The sequence below is a fragment of the Columba livia genome, chromosome 3, assembly GCF_036013475.1.
Source record: "Columba livia isolate bColLiv1 breed racing homer chromosome 3, bColLiv1.pat.W.v2, whole genome shotgun sequence".
Classification (NCBI taxonomy): domain Eukaryota; kingdom Metazoa; phylum Chordata; class Aves; order Columbiformes; family Columbidae; genus Columba; species Columba livia.
In genome coordinates this window covers 116,102,263-116,121,034 of record NC_088604.1, presented here as the reverse complement: position 1 = coordinate 116,121,034, position 18,772 = coordinate 116,102,263, and the positions used below count along the sequence as shown (strand labels likewise).

At 44.8% G+C, this 18,772-nt stretch overlaps 1 long non-coding RNA gene across 1 annotated transcript; it reads right to left on the bottom strand.

Annotated features, from left to right (window-relative positions):
- Positions 1-6,225: 6,225 nt before the first annotated feature.
- On the bottom strand, positions 6,226-7,998 carry LOC135579218 (uncharacterized). The gene is made up of 2 exons (XR_010471927.1): positions 6,925-7,998; positions 6,226-6,396 (listed from the first exon to the last, which is right to left on the bottom strand). It is a non-coding gene; the product is annotated as an uncharacterized LOC135579218 (long non-coding RNA).
- Between the last annotated feature and the right edge of the window lie 10,774 nt (positions 7,999-18,772).

The following is an 18,772-nucleotide window of genomic DNA, read 5'->3' as shown; positions in this document are numbered from 1 at the left end:
TTAGGTGCAAATTGGCTGGGTTTTGCCAGTCAAACTTCTGGAAATTAATTTGTTCCAGAAGAGCTTAAAAATAGCTGGACATTTATTGGTTTTCAGTCCCATGAAAAAGAATACTTTATTTTCTAAACTTTTCAACCTACATTACCCAATAAATGAGGTATGAATGCTTGATATGAAAATGAGACTTAAAAGTAGCACCTAAAGGCGTTGAGCCACACCATCACCCAAGAGGTGAAGCTGAACTTCAGTCCATTGCTCTTGTTGTTAGTGAAGATGGAGAACGTGTTTTGGAGGAAGTGTAGGAGAAGTTCACACGCTTTCCCTGGGCACCGTGGAAGAGCTCAGTACCCCTGGTGTGAATTGATGGTCCATCATTTGGTTTTCAAAACGCAATTTGCAAAGAAAAGGGAGGGATGTGATGTGAACCTCTTTGCTGAGGTTCAGGTATGTTGGGTTATATTCTGCCTCATACAGATGAGAACACAAAAATGAAAAATAACAATTTAACACCTTAAATAACAGTATCTCAGCTTTTTCTGTGAGTGCCTTAGTACAGGAGCAAGTTACCATCCTAGTTTTTGTGTGTAATTCAAAAAGTCAAACAGCAACCAAACCAAAATCTTTGAAAAAGCATCAACATCTACCAAATGGCAGAGCAACCCTCCATCTCTATGAATGCTACTGACACATGGTTTAAGACCTTCAGGTTTTCCCAGAGAACATGTTGTCTCGTGGTATTTCTTGTCTAACCAGAGAGAGTAATGGAAACAGTGTGAGGAGAAGCTCTTCAGATAAGTGTTTGCCAGCCGTCTAGTTTTATGGTTACTTGGAGAAATCTGCTACATATTCTTCCTCATGGATTATATTCTCCCTTTGGAGAGCGTTTGGTTATGGCAAATGACTTTATGTTCCATTGTCAGTCCTATTCATTCATGCCTGGAACAAGATGTCAGTTGTCTTTGAACAGGAGCAGGTCTAATTTCTTATCAGCTTTACTGAGATGATCTTTTTCTTATGTAGTTTCATCAGAGCTGAGTAATGACTGTGTGTTAAGAAAAATAATAACATAAATTATGACAGTGTATAGGGCTCCAAGCCACAACGATTTGTAGAAAATAATCCCAAACTCCTAACATCTGGAATTACAAGCATGTATATTCAGTTATACTAACCTCATAATTACATGTAATAACACCAGCCAGCAGCAAATCACCTCCCAGAAGTGAGCAGCCATGCAGTCAACTGAACATGGAAATCACAGGTTCAGTTGTCTCTTGGTTACTACAGACGTAGACCTGGAGTTGAGCCTTGGATATCTGCTGCTCTCTCTGACTGCCAGTACCTGGGGAAATAACAAAACCTAAGTAGCATTTCACATTAACAAAAGGAAATTTTCTATTTCCATTAAGTGAAATGTCCTTTTATTTAAGAAATGACCTCTGTTTTAATTTAGCTCCCCTCCCTCCAAAGCAAAACATTTAGTTTGCACTCCAGTTTTGAAAGTTAATAATTGCAGAAACTAAGCTCTAGGTGAAGGATTAGGGAGACATACAGTGGCATCTTCAGATTCAGTAGTAATTTCTATGATACTTTTCAATTTGGTTTTCATTTGCATGCTTTCCTTTTAAGAAAAACAATCATTACAGTTGCTCTCAAGGAAAGTGAAGTGAATTCCTTCATGTGGCTGGTGCCTCCTCCATCCTTTTGTGGCCGATCCATCAGCTGGTGTGGCCACACCTGGCCTTCCAAGTATGGATAATGTTGTTTGCAGCGTGAGAGCAAATGTTCCCTTGTAGACATCTTTATTTTTGTTTCTCTCTTAACGTAACCCTTGGAAAGAAGTTGTGGTAACTGGTCTCTCTGCTTCATTCCCGACACGTGGAACTGATTTTTGGGGAGCACAGTGTTTACTTAGGACATGATACCGTGCACTGCGTGGTGCTCCTGGAGGAAGGGCTCGCCTCCCTGCGTGTGGCTGCCTTTGTTCTGGGGTGGGCTTGTTGGCGTAACACACGCTGCTTGTGGCCTGGGTTACACGGGCGCCGTGCCACTGATTGATATTTTGCCCTGAAAATGTCTCTGGTTTGTCTTTATTAAATTCAGTGCGTGCACAATATATAGGAATCTGCACTGTTGGTTCTATAAAATTTATTGCAGCATTGCCTAGAGGTTTCTGCCAGGTTTTGGACTCCACCAGTCCATGAGGACTTACTGGTCTTATGAGGAGCGATAGAAGGACCTGGGCTTGTTTAGCCTGGAGAAAAGGAGGCTGAGAGGAGACCTTATCACTGTCTACAATTACCTGAAAGGAGGTTGTAGCATGGAGGGATTGGTCTCCCAAGTAAACAAGTGATAGGACAAGAGGAAATGGCCTCATGTTGCACCAGGGGAGGTTCAGATTGGATATGCGGGAAAATTACTTCATGGAAAGGTTTGTCAGGCACTGCCCAGGGAAGTGGTGGAGTCACCATCCCTGGAGGGGTTTAAAAGACGTGTAGATTAAGTTCTTAGGGACATGGTTTAGTGATGGACTTTGCAGTGTGAGCTTAACAGTTGCACTCAATGAACTTAAAGGTCTTTTCCAACCTAAATGATTCTATGCTTCTATCCTCTGCTCTAAGTCAGGCAGCTTCTAGGCAGCTCAAGCACAAATCTCAGAGTTTTGAAGGTGAATCCCTAAAGTCACTCGGCAGACATTGGCATGTCAGCCAGCCCAAGAAATGCAACACTATTACTCTTTTTTTACATTTTTTTTCTCTTTTTACTTCTTCAATTCTCAGAGATAACAATGGACATAGTGACTGGGTCAGTCTATAACACCAAATAAATGTCCCCGTCACAAAAGTATCAGCTGCACATGGAATTGTGTGGGCAGCAGCAAGAAGGATGTGCAGTTTTGGACAGGAGACCTTTTTGCTTGCCTGACCGTTTAAATATTTTCTGTCTCTCTTTGCCTCCTGGTGTACGCACAGGAATCAGCACCTTGCTGGAAACGAGAGGGCAAAGCAGCCGTGAATAGCAGCTCATATTTTGGTGCTATTCCGATGAAGCCTGTGAGCGCGACCTGCCTGCTCTGGAGTGGTTTGGGCAGTTGGCCAGGCAGAGCTGCTGTTCTCAACTTTATTCTCTGTAATAAATGTGCTCTGGCAGCGCACCAACTACCTTATCTTCTTGCAAGGACAGGATCCCTTGCAGAGCCAATCTCCAGGCCCAGCTCGGATTATGTGAACTCCTCTGGGCAAATGGAGCTTGTTGCAATGCTCAACACACTAGCTTTGCCTTTCTAAGTCTTCCTTACTTTGAAATAGAGAAGCTGTGAACAAGTTCAGGGGAAGAAATTAGCCAAGGGAAGTCTTCTTCTATCTGTCTTAATTAAACATTAATAAAATCTGTCATTGACTCTCCCCTGCAGTTATCAGTCAGTCGATAGTATATAGTATTCAGTCAGTCATCTTCCCTTCAGGGCCACCAAAGGACTGTCCCAGTCACACCGAATGCTGTGGGGACCAGTTCATCGATGTCAGTTGAGCTCTGTTTGGCTCTGTCTTCTTGTATGCAAAATGCCTTATGATTTATGGAGGTAGAAGCGTTACCCAGCAGTAAATCCCCCCGTGTGCTAAAACAGATCAAAAGCTTTTTGTGCGTGTGGTCATTCACGTACCCTCTGCCCAGAAACCAAATCACGAGACCTGTGCACATAGAACTTATATTTGGCTCATCTGGCTTGTACTTGGAAAGATTGTTCTACTCCCTAGGGGAAATAAGGCTAGGTAGGGGTTAAATGAAGTGTGAGCATATGTCCACAAGAGCCAGGGGAAAGCTTCTATCATGCCAATTTTGGCATCAGACAGTAAATGCAGACTTGGAGCTTAAGGTGGAGAGGGCAGATGGAAGGAAAAATTGGAAGTGAAATGTCCACAAACCTGGAGACTTGGGAATCTTTGGAATGAGAGTATTCAGGCTGCAGCTCCAGATCCAAAGGTGCAGACACGTAGACATTTCCAGGGCAGGTTTCTGTGTGTTACAGACCTCAGCCTATTCTGAACCAGGGGACTGTGATCGCACTGTTCTGTCTGGGCAGGTGCTGTTAACAATGGAAAAATATACTGGACTTTTCCTCGTTAGGGAATTCAGCCAATATATACCCAAGTAAATAAATAGGAAAATAAGGTGCAAGTTTTTGGTGATGTGTGAAAACTGTTTTGTACACCATATGTTTTATGCAAACGAATTTTTGCACGTCCTTGCACCAGTTAGATAAGGACATTGTGTGAGCTCGCGAAATGAGGGATTGGTGTGCGCGTTCGCCACATACAGAGCGTTTGCAAGACAGTAACTGGAACAGCATTTCTGGATTTGGTTCCATGAAACAACGAGAGCCTGAAGAAGTTCAGTCTCTTCAGTTTCCCACTCTCCGTCTATACTGTGAAACGCAGGAACAAGCAGCGTGGTCTTCAGGCGAGAGCAGAGGCAGACAGGGGCTGTAGCTTGTGTTTTAGCAGAGATTTTTCAAATGTACACTCGCTTGCCAGCCACAGGAGCGGGCACATGAATCAGCACAGCCTCTGCCTGCAGACCTTTCATTTTCTCAAACGGGAGATTTCGTCCAGCAACCCAATGTAATTTGTTTCAAAAGTAAAGCTAAAACATCTTCCATTACTCTAAGCTGTTTGTTTAATTCTCCATATTACTTAATGTCCTGTTAAAAGTCTCTTTTCCTAAATGCTTATTGAAGCAAGCCAGAAGCGCATAAAACTCCTAACGTAATTAGCAATAAAAATAATTCCAAAACCCAATTACTTCATTAATATGGAAAGAAGCGCACATTGCACAGAAGTAAATTTGCTTACAGGTAAAAAGCTGGCGCAGCACCATTAATGGTAATGGACTGTTATGACCAGAGGTGGGGACTCTTCTTGCTCAAACAGGACCTGCTTCAGAAGGACGTTCCGCTTCTGGCAGCAGTTTTGTGCTGTTGTTTATCATTCTTTGTTGTTGTTGGGGACTGGTGACATTCACAGGGTGCAAAATTGTTTATTACTTTTTAACCAAAATCTAGAACGGTGGAAGTACCGGTATTATCTTCCCTTGATGTTACCCCATCCTTCCCACCACATTATTGCCTGCTTTGTTCCTTCCGTGTCTCCAGGAGATAATTCCTCTCCCTTCTCCCCGTGAAGAAGCAATTCCTTCTTGTCAACACGGCAAGCAGCGCTTGTCAGCTGTGGCAGTATCCAGTAGCTAAGCAACAAATAGCAGCCCCAAACAAGAAATCCAGGTGTATGGGAGAAAAAACCCTGCCGTGCACATTATAGTGCGATCTGGCGAAAATTGCTGCATCAAAGTTACTTTTGCTTCATGATGAAAAGGAATCAGGCTGCCACATCTCGAAAATAACCCATTTTTTGAAGCATAAGGGAGCTTGCTACCTCTTTTTGTGTTAGCCATTGGCAGAGTTTTGGCCCTGGTTTTTTTCAGTTGTTTTTGCTTTTTGACACCAGTGCTTAAAAAAAGCTCTTCACACTGCTTGGTTTAAGCCAAGAGACAATGACAATCTATGCAGCTGTGTCTTAAACATCCCCTTCTATACGTTTCTTTGTCCTGCTCCCATTTTCTTTTCCTTCTCCCACGTACACTGCCTTGATGGAATGGACTGAAGCACAATTTCCTTTTAATAGGCAACTGACTTCTAGCTGCTGCCTGAGTTATGGCCTAACATGTGTTTCATTATACAAGACATAATAACCTTTCCATATATTGTACATTTTAATTTTAACACACCTATTAATGAGAAAACAAAGCTCATCATGTTAACAGAGTGAAAGCACCTAATGGGCAAGAAACCCTTGCATAACTGACTGGATTGATAGCTCAGCAAGGCTACTATAACAAGCAAATAATAAATGTATAATGAGCTGTTTCTGATTCTCAAATCAGACTTGTTTGACCTATTCTAGAGAAGGTATTCAGAATATTATTAGTATGAGCTTGGAGTAAGTCTGTGTAAGCAGAGAATTAGAGCTGAACAGTCTTCTATGGTGGTGTATTTAGAAATTCTCTAGGAGTATATTATTTACTATAATCAATAGAGAGGACGACCGATACGTCAGCAACATTTAAAGAGGATGCTCTGCATCAACAAATAGACTTCACTATCAGCCAGGGATTACTTGTTCACTTGTGAACCTAAGTTTGAGAGCAAAAATCTTTGCTAAGAAACAAAAAAAAGGGGTCAGAAAGCTTTTATTGACAGGAATACATATGCTCATACCTCCTGAAATGTTGATGATGGTAATCTATGGCCTCATTGCAGAGCCACTAGAACCATATCAGAGGTAGGCTGGCCTTCAGGGTTGGAGATGATCTGCACAGCTGGTCAGTGTTGTCCATTGAATCCTGAAGTTAATAATGATAGTAATAATAGAGAAATGGTAACCATACTGTGAGGATCCTACATCACATGTGAGACCTCTGAGCTGCCCTTCCTTCCCCAGGATTCTATACTGCGTTGGAATGAAGTTAAAAACATTTTGTTGCCTTAAGTTACAGGCGGAGGGGACTTCATGTCTTTTTGGGTTCAGACTTGGCACCAGCCAGTTGACTAGTAGAGCTGGGCTGACTTATCTCAAGTTGTCATCTGGTTCATATGGAGGAAACTCTTCAGAAGCAGCCAATTTATGTTCTTTACATCTTTACTTAACGCTTTTTTCCTAGCTCTGGGAAGCTGCCTTTCCTGACTTTTCCTGGTCCTCATCAGAGAATCAAGCTCATCCCTCACTTGCCAAGGTGCTCAGTAGTTTCTTACAGCAGTACTGTGGGAATCCTAAATCCTGTATGCTGTCAGACCATTTGGAAGGCTATCTGGGGATGGGCTGAGCAGTGTGGATGGCTGCACTCTTGGTTTGATAAACTCACTCTGCTAACCTGAAGTTCTCCTTGGCTTTTGCTGAACCACATCGCTGGCACCCCAGACCTGGCCTCTGTGCTCTCACAGTGTTTTCCAGAGACTTTGGTGCTCGCACTTTGCAACTCCACGGTCAGGGGAACTGCTTGGAGTTTAAAAGAACAGGGTTAATCTGGAAAATCACAGTACAAAGATAAAACACACAAAACCAATGGTTGTTATTGTGCATGTACAGTTACTGTTACCTATAGCTTAAGTGAAGCTGCTTTTGCTGTTCATGCCTGTACTGAGCCCCTTGATTTCTACGACCCTCAGATTTCATTGCTTTACCCCTCAGAAGTTTTTCCTAAATTGTTCCTTGCAGCTTAGTAACCTTGAAACCACCCGTATAACATGAGGTGTTCTCAGGCATATAATTCTTTTCCCAATTCCTTTGCTCATTTTCAATTCACAGTGTATTATTTTTTCAAGTTTAAGTGCTGACCGCTCCGTTGGACTGGTCTGAAATATGTTATCAGGCAGCAAAGGAGCCCTGATGCCTTCAGTGTTGAAACACCTGGTTTCATGCCCTTGGTGGCAAAGCCAGAAGCAAAGTGGAGAGAGGTTTAGGCCAACAAGCCTCAACCTGCAGGTCTAAAATTACAGAACTATGTATTTCTTCTTCAGAGAAGCTCCTGGACCTTCACAAGGGCTGCAGCAGCAGAGGGGCAGGTCTGGCACAACCAGCCATTGTGCCCGAGTGTGACCAAGGTGGAAAAGAGGGACGCTTTCCGATGAGGGGGGAAAAAAAGACATTCTGCCTATCAAGAAACGTCCACCACTTGTGCTTGGAAAATGGCTCTGCTGTTTCTAAAGTTTTCCCCCCAATCAATCAGTCTGTTTTGACAATGGACGCTTTGAAAATGAGTTTCTTGGGGTTGGGGAAATGCTGGACTGCGAGGGACTGACCTCATTTTCAGCACACATTGCTGCTCAGACTGGCAGAGCTTTCTGTAATATGTACAGCCATTTCCCTGGCTTTTCTCAAAATAATAAGAGCATAACTTGCCTCTAATAGCGCCTGATGCAGCTGCATATGCTGCTCGCCCCCAGGACTGCCCTGGCTCTCGAGAGCTGCTGTGGACAGGGTGACATATGGAGAGACTGTGCCAAGAACAGGTTTGGTTTTTGGTTTTGTTTTGTTTTTTTTCTATCTCTCCAGTCTTGTCTTGCTGACCATTTTGCCTCCTGCTGATGAGCATGTGCATGAGGGCAGATGGAGGTTTGATGGAGCTGATCGGGCTGGAGAAGCTGCTGCTTCTCCTTTCACCATGGTAACAAGGAGGAATTTGTATGCAATGCGGATGGAGCGGTTTGTAGTATTGTATTAGGGCAGCTGGAGACTTTTTTTCTTGTGGAAACTCCTTGGGCAAGGGGAGCGGAGGAGGAAATTGCCGTTTGGGCAGATCCCTGCAATTCCTTGCTTGGAAGCAGAATCGTGTTTCCCTCAGCAGGTGCAGTGTCCTGTCAGTGCTAAAATAACAATGCGGAGAAAGTAGCTGCTTTGTGCACTGGGGCAAATGCCCTCCCTCTTCTTAATTTGCTGTCTTGAGGTCTTCTGAAGAAGTGTACACATGCATAGGACCAAGTGGTTGGACCCTATTTACTACCTAGAGGAGTTTTCACCTAGTTTCCAGTCCATTCGTTCTCGTCATCTTATAATCTTTCACTATCCCTTTCTCATTTTCTTACGTAATTTTGAAATCTGTTCTCCAGCATGGCCCCACACACCTCCAGAGCCAGATTTGCCTTCTCGAAGGCTGCCAAGACTGTGCACCCATGGCAGCAGCTGGGGTTGGAGGCTGGGGCTCCAGGAGTCACAGAACAGTTGGGTTTGGAAGGGACCTCTGGAGATCATCTGGTCCAACCCACCTGCTAAAGCAGCTTCACCAGAGTAGATTACATAGGATCGTGTCCAGGCAGGTTTCGAATGTCTCCAGAGAAGGAGACTTCACAACCTCACTGGGCAGCCTGTTCCAGGCTCTGGCACCTCAAAGGAAAGAAGTTTCTCCTCACATTCAGATGGAACCTACTGTTTTTCATTCTGTGCCCATTGCCCCTCATCCTGACACTGGCCACCACTGAAGAGAGTCTGATCCATCCTCTTGACACCCACCCTTGAGATATTTATAAAGATTGATGAGATCCCCCCTCAGCTTCTCTTCTCCAGGCTGAAGAGACCCAGCTCTCTCAGTCTCTCCTCAAAAGAAAGGTGCTCAAGAGACCTCATCATCTGTGTAGCTCTCTGCTGGATTCCCTCCAGTAAGTCCTTGTCCTTCTTAAACTGGGGAGCCCAGAACTGGGCCCAGTACTCTCATCCCCTGCACTTTCACCTTGGACGAGAGAGAGAGGTTGCTCCTAGCACCCCTGAACTGGGATAACTGGGAGCCCTGGGCATAAAGAGCTACAAGTGGGGCCAGGAAGGAGGCAGCAGGTGAGCTCACAGCCAGGCACAACTGCTTTGGCTTTACTTTCAGTACTGAAAAACGGGGTGCCCCTGGGAGGGAGGGTTAAAGCAACATAACAAATGCTCTGGGGTGATAATTCCATCCTGTAATTGTCCTTCAGACACTGGTGGCATCACCTGGGAGCTTCGTGGCCGAGGTTGGAGTGCTGCTGCCACCGGGTTTGTGCCAGACCAGCAGTCCCAGGTGAGTTTATTGTGCAGTAAATCACAGCTGCTTTTTCAAAGTATCTTCTCCCCCCGACCTTTACCTGTATTTTGCTCCCCCAAACTGCATCCTGCATGGTTCCCCTGCACTGGAGAAGGAGACTATCCAGCTGCAAAGATTTACTAGCGCAAACACCTTTTCCCATTAAAAATGCTTCATTTACCAGGATAAGACTGTGTGATCCGGGGAAAATGCTGCCAAGCAGTTAGACATGTTGTTTTACAAAAGTCAGTGCTAAAATATGAAGCAGTTTAGGCTTTTACCACTCAGATGTAATCTCCACTTGATGCTATTTGTCCTTTGGAGCTGGATAGAAATCGACTCTCTCCCTGGTCTGCAGCCATTCTTTTGTGTTGGCAGCAGCTCTAATTATGCACCAATTAACCTTAATTAAACCAATTCCTGTGTATCTGCATGTGCAGACAATGCACTGAACAAACAGCCTGACAAATATTGTCACTTAAACACATAAAAACACATCAGATCCTTAATTGGTAAGTCAGATTGTAAATTGCTGTGCATTTGTAGCTCTTCGTTCTTAAAATGATCCAAGAGTGGTGGCCAAACACTCTGAATGCTCCCAGAACTTCAGCTGAACTAATTTTCTCAGGGTGCTGAGGCCAAAACATATTATTTGTCTAGGAAAAGGGGGTGATGAAGCATCTGTAATTGTAGTGGCTGGCAGGGTGGTCTAAAGGGCATCAGGACGGTGACCCCCGATAGAGAGGCACCAAGTTCCCCTTCTAGAGCCTGGGTGACTTTGGGCAAATTTCTGGTTAATTTGGTGATCCCTGCTGCCCTCTGCCTGGCTGTTTGTCCAGACAGCGCTCCCTAAAGCTGGGATTGTCCCTCGTGTCATGCAGCAGAGCTGCGGTTTTGTTGGAAATGGGATGCAGTTTGCACCCTGTAAGCAGTAAGGCAGCCAACAGATGGTGCTCATACATACAGTTACTCCGTTTCTTCTGGAAATGCCATGCAAGCGTTCTTCATTTTACTCTGCAATGTTTTTTGAGGGAGCTACAGCAAACAGCGCAGGATTTACCTTAATTTCCTTGAGCAGAACCAGCCGCCAAGGCTGCTGGTGTGTGGATAGAGTCCTTGCCAGAAGGGTTACATGCCTCCCGTTCGGCCCTTTCTCAAAGTTTGGTATAAGGGAAACAAGTTAGACTGAGGAAATGTCCAGGCTCTGTACTGCTTATTATTCTCCAGTGGGAAAAAACCCAACATATAAACAAAACAACAGAAACCACAAGACCCAGAGACTGGTTTGCAGCAGAGCAGCAAGGAAAAAAACAGGTCATAACTAGTGCTGAATTCAGGATTTTGTCTTCCCTGCTGTTTGTAAAATGTGTTTAGTTGGGGGGGGGGAAGCACTTCGAGTCCTTTAATATGTATTGACTTTCTGATGGTTCAGTGTTATGTTACTGAACACTTTCCTTTCTATAGTTAATCAAACAGGCTCTAGGCACAGCACTTGTGGTAGAATATTCTGCCTTGTGAATGCTGCAATTAAAAGCATAGCTAATTAAGCATGTAAATCGTGTCCATATAAATTAGTTGCTAACACGTTCACTCGGCCACTGGCGCTGATTGCGGTGGGAAGGGGGATTCGCTCGATCCACTTGCCTATGCAGAGAGGCTGTTGTAAGGAAGCGCTTGGGAGAGGAGGACATGTGGGCATGAACACACGTAGGGTGGTGGGATGATGGTGGTGTCTCAGTTAGACACAGCCCTGTTAATGGGGAGCTGAGGATGGGATGGGTTGGTGACCAACAACTACCTGACAGGAGGGTGTAGCATGGAGGGTGTTGGTCTCTTCTCCCAAGCAGCAAGTCACAGGACAAGAGGAATTGGCCTCAAGTTGCACCAGGGGAGATTTAGATTGAATATTAGGAAATATTTATTCACAGAAAGGGTTGTTGGGCATTAGAACAGGCTGCCCAGGGAAGTAGTGGAGTTGCCATCCCTGGAGGGGTTTAAAAGACGTGTAGATGAGGTTCTTAGAGAGGTGGTTTAGTGCCAGAGTTAGGTTATGGATAGAATCAATAATCTTGAGGGTCTCCTGCAACCAAAATGATATATGAATGCTAAAGCAACTCAAGTCATGGATGGGGACAAAGATAAACCAGCCGCTGTGCAGCATGAAGTGATGCAACCCCATCCATCGCTTACTGAAATAGATGAAAGCGCTTCTCTGGACTGTAATAGAGCTTGGGATTGGGTCCAAGAAAGGGATTTGGCTGTGGATTAAAACATGCTCCCAGGAGAAGTGAATGAAGTCCTGCTGGCTTCTTGCTGGCCGGGCTCAGCCCAGCAGCCACACTGCGGTGCCCAGCAGCGCTGAGGGGACCTCAGGAGTGTTTGATGCAGTTTTATAGTTTTGTTCAGTGGAGCATTTCATGGTAGGCATGAAAGCAAAGCTGCCTCGGGGCCTGGAGAAGACAACTGAAGTGTCATGTCTGGGAGCAGATCTAGGGGCAAATGGGCTGGTGTGAAGAAAAGAGAAAGAGGAATGAAAAACCTTTTGCAAATGAGGCAACAGCAGAAAACACGTTTTGGCAGCTGGGCAGATGTGTGAAACCCCAGGCAAAATATAGCTGGGGGAAAAAATTGCTGCCAGCCTTGGGGACAGTGCTACTCCCAGATTTGCATGCTGAACCAAGCTTTTCTCTAGAAATTTGGGGTTTTTTTCTTCCAAGGCACTCATCAGCCTGCACGAGGCAGTGAGGAATCTCTGCGGTCTGCAGGAGGACACAGAGGATGTCCCATCACCTCCTCCATAGGTGGCTTTCCCTCCCTCCCATGTTCACGGGCACCCTGCATGGACACAGCGAGGTCTTGGAAAGCACCCAAGGGCATCCAATTTGCTTTTCATTAAAGAGAAAAGAATGGGCACCTGGATGGCCAAAGAGATGGCAGCAGATGGTTGAGCAGGCTCAGGGGCCCAAGAGAAGGTGCTTGTGAGGAGCAAAGGAGAGAAACTGCCAGGCTGAGTGAGAAACCATGGACAGCTGGCCAAGTGCTGAGCTATTCCTGATGTATTATTTCTTAAATGAAATAAAAAATAAGAATTGCATGCACCTCCTGCAGGAGCTGAGGCTTTGAAATCAATCTGCATGTTTTCTCATACCTGCAGGTGTCTTCTGGCACAGCTACAGCAGTTACTCGTCCTCCTGCTTGGAGCGGGACCAGTGAGCAACTACAAACAGGAGTAGCCACAAGATGAAGGAGGAGCCGGGTTGGGCCATTTCCTTGGCTGTTTTCAGTCTGTGCTGCCTGGACACTTAATTTCTTGTTTGACACTATGCTGGCATGGGATGAAAGCTGGTGGTTCCTACTGGGACATCAGTGTGTACATTGGGGACAAACTCTGCGCTACAGCTGTGATTCTGAAAGTGAATTTTGTCTGTTGTCTGCCACAGTGATTTACTTTTCTCTGGCAAACCCTTGAGTACTAATGGACTGTCTGGTAGCAGTGGAAAGAGTAGCAACGTAACTTCTAGTAGCTCAGGGCAAATTAACTTATACTAAAATTAAATAGCCATGGGAGCTATTTCACCAATTTTTTGCCAGCTTAAGCTTAGAAAGCACAAGGAAGAGACTGCCCAGAGGCTTATTTTAACCACAGAGCCTGATGGGTGAGGATCCAGCTCTGCAGTGACAAGATCCATGTATCTTCATGGGATTCAAATGGAGTCAATTGCAAATCAAGTTGTCAGGCAAGTCCCTGAGTATGTCTTTCCCTCCCACACCACAGTCTCAGCACTGTTGTTACTGCAGGCGTCTCTAGCATGTGCATCTCCTGCTGCAGTCGTTAAAGGAGTCATAAACATGTCACCCTTACTCTGAGCCTCTCCATGCCCCAAAAGAAATTCCTGGTACCTTCAGCAGAAGTCTATGGAGGATCCTTGAGAAGACACTGGTGCTGGCTGCGGGCTGTCTGGTGGTGTGTCCCAGGTCAGGGATCCGCAGTCCACAATCACAAGCTGGAGGAAAAACCTGAGGAGCAAACACCTCCCCCAAATGTACCCGCTGTTCACAGGCAGGTGGGAGTGATGGTCTCCTGGCTACACCGAGACCTGAAGTTCTGATCCAGAACAGATTTTCTGGGTCACCTTGAGGAAGATACTTTATCTCCTTGTGTTTTTATTCCCCAAGTGAAAGACAGAAATAGCAGCACTGCCTTCCTTCCAGCAGAGTAAGTGCATTAAAGATTGCGAGGTGATGGGAGCCGTGGAAGTGCCTTGACGGAGGAGATTCATTTGAATACATTTGTTGTGCATTACTCACTCAGCCCTGAGTTTTAATCTTCTCCTCCTCTCCATCATTGTAATCTAAATTTCCTTCAGCTCTCTCACTGGAGCTCAGTCCCAGTTTAATCCTTGCCTCGTTTGAGTGATTTCTCCAATTTCTCCTTTAGCTAATGGTGAGGCTGATGTTAGCCCTCACCTCTCCTCCAAGTCTACCACAGGAGAGCTGCTAACGCTCCCTGTGCGGGGAGCACCAGCGGTTTATTTGGAAGCTCACACAGCTTCTCTGAATAATTTCTCTTCTGTTTTTCCAGTTCGGCGACTCGCATTTCACAGTCTTTTCCAGATTTGCCAAACCACCTCGTGTTTGGAGGGGTGGGAAGTCCATGTTCACCAAAGCAGAGGCAGCCTGACCTTCCTCTTCCCTCCCATGGGATATTGTGGTGGGGGCAGAGACGTGCAGGGAACCCCTTGCTCACACTGGTATTTTGGATGTTGCTGTATTTTGCAGAGGTGCAGCTGGCAAGCTCAGCGAGCAGCAGGACCGAGCCCCCGGGCCCCGCGTTGCACGTGATGCCAAAGCTGTTCTGCTTTCCACACCGCTGGGCTTTCAGCAGGGGTGAGTGCTCAGGGTGCTCCTGGGGTGCAGCAAGTCCACGTCTTGTTTCTGAGGGTTTCCTTCCATCGTTGGTGCTGGGCAGAGGTTCTGCTTTGCAGCTGTCTTTGCAAAAGGTGATTTATTCTTTTTGTACATACCTTGAGTGTTTTTCTTGCATATTAAGCAACACTGCAAAATAATTTTTCTCCAAAGCAGATGCTAAGTTTGGCCTTTTTTTTTCTTTTGGCTTGTTAACTTCCAGCTTTGTTGTCTGTTTTTTCCAGCAGGATTATTTGTTACTCTATTAGCAAACAAGTCCTGGCTCACATAGGCAGAAATGTGCAGGAGGCATATAATTCCCAATTTATTAGCTTGGTTCACATGATGTTATCAAGAATTGATGGTAATGCTTAGTGGCATTAGCAGTACCTTCATATCATAACAATGGTATTTACTGTCAGGAGCACTATTTGTGCAGCAGTTGTGTTACACCACAAATAATTATATTACTTACATTCAATTTGTATCATTACACATAACGCAACTGTGCCTGCTGCATGGTATCATACTTCATTAACGCCCAAGGCAGAGCAATATCACATAAATACCCTCCTTGGCACTTTTCATTTGAAGTGATATTATACTAATTATTAAAATGTAGATCAAAAATGACATATCCCAACTATTAAAAATATAGAAAGCAAAACCCCCCCTGTATTAGTAGAGAAAGAACACCAATTAAAATTCATTGCTCTGAAAATGATTTCTCTACGAATTTAAGGAGATGCTGTCAAGTTGGGTAAACCCCAGAAATGACAAATCTGATTTTCCTCTGCAAATTTCCCACAATCCTGTGTGTCCTTGTCATGATAAAATGTTTTAAGTGAGTTTGAGAAAGCAGTGAAAATTCAATTATTTGTATGCAAATCTGTGATGTAAGGACAGCATCATTCTGGCCTTGATGGGCCGGTAGCTCTGTTCTGTTGTTAGCATGACCCTGACACAGCCTCCCATGTTTAAAAAGGACATAAAAAGACACAGCCTGTCTCCATACGTGACTAGAGGAGCTGACAGTAATAAATAGGGTTATGAGACATTTCACCATGCGAGCATTAAGGGTTTTTTCACTTTTGAAAGTTTTCTGCATGGGTTCTGCATAAGGTAGCGGGAGCTGCGGTCAGTTGTCACCCCAGCTCGTGGTGACAAACTGCTCTTAGTGTCAGCAAGTGAATGTGGGTATCAAAGCCAAATCCATGACAAAGGTTGAGGGCCAAGTCCATGTAGGATTGTGAGACAGTTGTGTCTGAAAGGTTGGGGTAATTCATTGGGAAGTGAGACTTTAGTTAACTAAATTAAGAACTTGAGCATTTCCAGGGAACAGGAGAATTTCCAGCTTTCAGTATCAGACGAAGTGAACTGGGCAGAATGCAGGTGGAAAATAATTGCACATTTACACACAAATTATCTTTTTTTGTAAGATAGGTACTAAGTACATAAAGACAAGACACGGCCTGTCTTTAACTTACATAGAACATAGTTTAGAAATAATAGAGATTTTAACATAGTCCTCGAAGAACTCACTAAAACTAATGGCAGTTGAAAGGCAGATGAAGCAGCTATTTTATCTGGCAAGCTTCCATGCAAAATTTTCTGCTGATGCTGGCTCAGACAGATGGAGATGTGGGGAGGGGAAGAACAAAGTGCCATAGGGCTTTATTGGATGAGCCTTGAAAGGCTTCTGCAAGCTTCTATCACAGGGTTTATGAACCTTGGGCTTGTTAACTTCAGTGCAGTTTTGTTGAGTGTTTTAACGCTACTTTATTTCCTGTGGTCCAGATGACACATTTATACGTCTTCAGAAAATGTAGTGGGATGCTCTTCAAACAACGTGTGACTCTGCACAAGTAAGGGCAGGAACTTGCTGGGTTATCTCAATATATAAAAGTTTTTGAATGTTGCTAGATAAATGCTTTTCTCTTGAAATGTCTTCTTTGGTTAGGTCATGCTAATTTAGTGCTGGTTGTTGCTTCTGTAAGATGAAAAGTATGAATAACTCATGAATATTTCATCATTTGTTTCTGCACTGGTCAGAAATGGTAATTTGAGCTCCAGACTGTAGAGATTTAGCAAAAAGACTTGGACCCTAAGAAAGAAAAAAGCACTCTTGACAGGCTTTTTCTTTGCCAGTGCTGGTATGTAGACAAGTTGCCTGAAGGATATGAAGCTGGGATAATCTGTTGAGGGCACGGATTCGGGCTGTGCTACTGACGCAATTCTTGGTCTACAATGCATTTATCACTATAGTATTCTCTTTATTTACCTTCTTTATTTTGTTTTCCTCCTCAGAAAACAACTGAAGGCAGCGTGTCACCCAAGATCACAGGCAAAGCATCATAGAGGAGAGAGCCTTGGACAGGGTCCTCACTCACCTCGGGCTTGGTGTGCACCAGCATCTCCTTCAGGACATGAGCACTGCCCTGGAAAGGCTGTGAAGGGGAAAATATCAGCAAGGATTCTACAGCTAAAGGTGCATCAGCCTTGATTCTCCTCTTAAGGCTTCACCTTTTGCTACCTTGCTCTCTTTTTATGCAATTGGTCATCCTGTGAGAGCCCCCAGGGACTAGAACTTAAAGCAAAGTTGTTCTTTGTAACCGGTGTGCACTGATATGCACTGATAATTTATATGCCAGCTTCAGCCTTCCCTGCATATTAAGGGATCTGGGTTCAGGCCACATTATTTTGGGAGTGGGAAATGTCATTGCCCCGTGTTCTGGCCCAGCACTAGCATCTGGCAAATTGTTTGTTTTTCCCGTTTTTTTTAGGAATACTGATGGGAATCCTGCCCCACTGTTCACTCAACTCTGAAGCTTACAGAAACATTTTAAGTTCCCAACAAAAGGAATGGTTACAGGTTTTAAAATGACAATTTCTTCAAATTTCCAGCTGGCTTCCTTTCTATGGTGTGTTCCTCTAGCAAGAGGAAGGGGGGAGATTCTGCCATAAGGAGATGAAGCCTTTTTTTCGGTGGCTCAGATGCCGACTCTCCACCTCTTCAGCATCCAGCACAGGCTGTCTGCAGTGGACTGAAAGTTGTCCCATCAGACTTGCATTTCAGCGTTGCCACCTGACATGTTATGACAAGCTTTTAACTCTCAAGCAGCGGTGGATGGAAACGTGTCACTGCTTTGGGAACAGCGCAGCACAGGCTGCCAAACAGAGTTGATGCTGCAGTGGTGTCAGCCCCTGTGAGGCAGACACCCATCCCAGCCACGGTGCTCAATGGGCAAAGAAGCCAGGACTCTTCAGGTGGCCTAAATAGAACTGAGGCGAATAATTTTCTGCATGAACTACAACAAGGAAGAGTTTGGGCGCTAAAGAGAAAAGCTGGGAGGCATTTTCTAAGAAATAGGTGTTTGTGGGTTTGCAGGAACAAGACTGTGCGAGAACCCTAAAAGTGGACATTGGAACTGGAAGCTTCCCATGGGGACCAGTTGATTAACAAGGGCTGTACATGCTCTGTTAGTTCATCTGGGCTTATTGCTACAGGTGGTGGAAATAAAACATTAATCTGAAAAAATTCCCAGAGGTGAGACTGTACTTCAGAGGGCTCGGTCAGCAAGATCTGCAGAGCAGGAGCTGGTGCTGTTTTCTCAGTCTCTTCATGACTTGTTCTGTGTTTACTCCCTTGCTGCTCTTTATCCACATGGACACACCTGAGTGACATAGCCAAGAAGGCCTTTTTGTGACAAATTGTCCCTTCTTTGCCAGCTGACCAGTGCATTGCTGTGGGATTTTCTCTGCTGTGGTGCTGCAGTGTCTCTATCGTGCCTTCAGGAGATGGTCAGCTCTGAAAGAGCTGGATTCGGATGTAACCAAGCGCCCCTCAGTGCCGAGCCCATCCCACTCGCTGTATTTGCCATTGCTTTGCTGAAAGAAGTGATGACAGCAGGTAAGCAGCCCCTTCACCAGTTTGGAGAGTTCAGGATGCACTTGAGAGTTGCCTTCCATGTTGATAGCAGCCATGCAAGTGTTTAGATAACCAGTTTCTGGAGGCACTGAGCAGCTGAAGGTCTCACCATTTATCATCCCTGTAAACAGGAAAGCAGAGGCACAAAGAAGGCAAGAGACCTGTGCTGCAGAGCTGGAAAAGGATCACATCACTGATTATTAGAGTAGTAATTTGATCACAAGTCCTTTAACTTTGAGGGTGGATTAGTTAATGATGCAGTTAGCAAGGAAAATACCCATATTGCCGCTTGCAATGTGCTGTGCTGATCTGTTGCTTATTTTGTTATACATGAATCTGCCT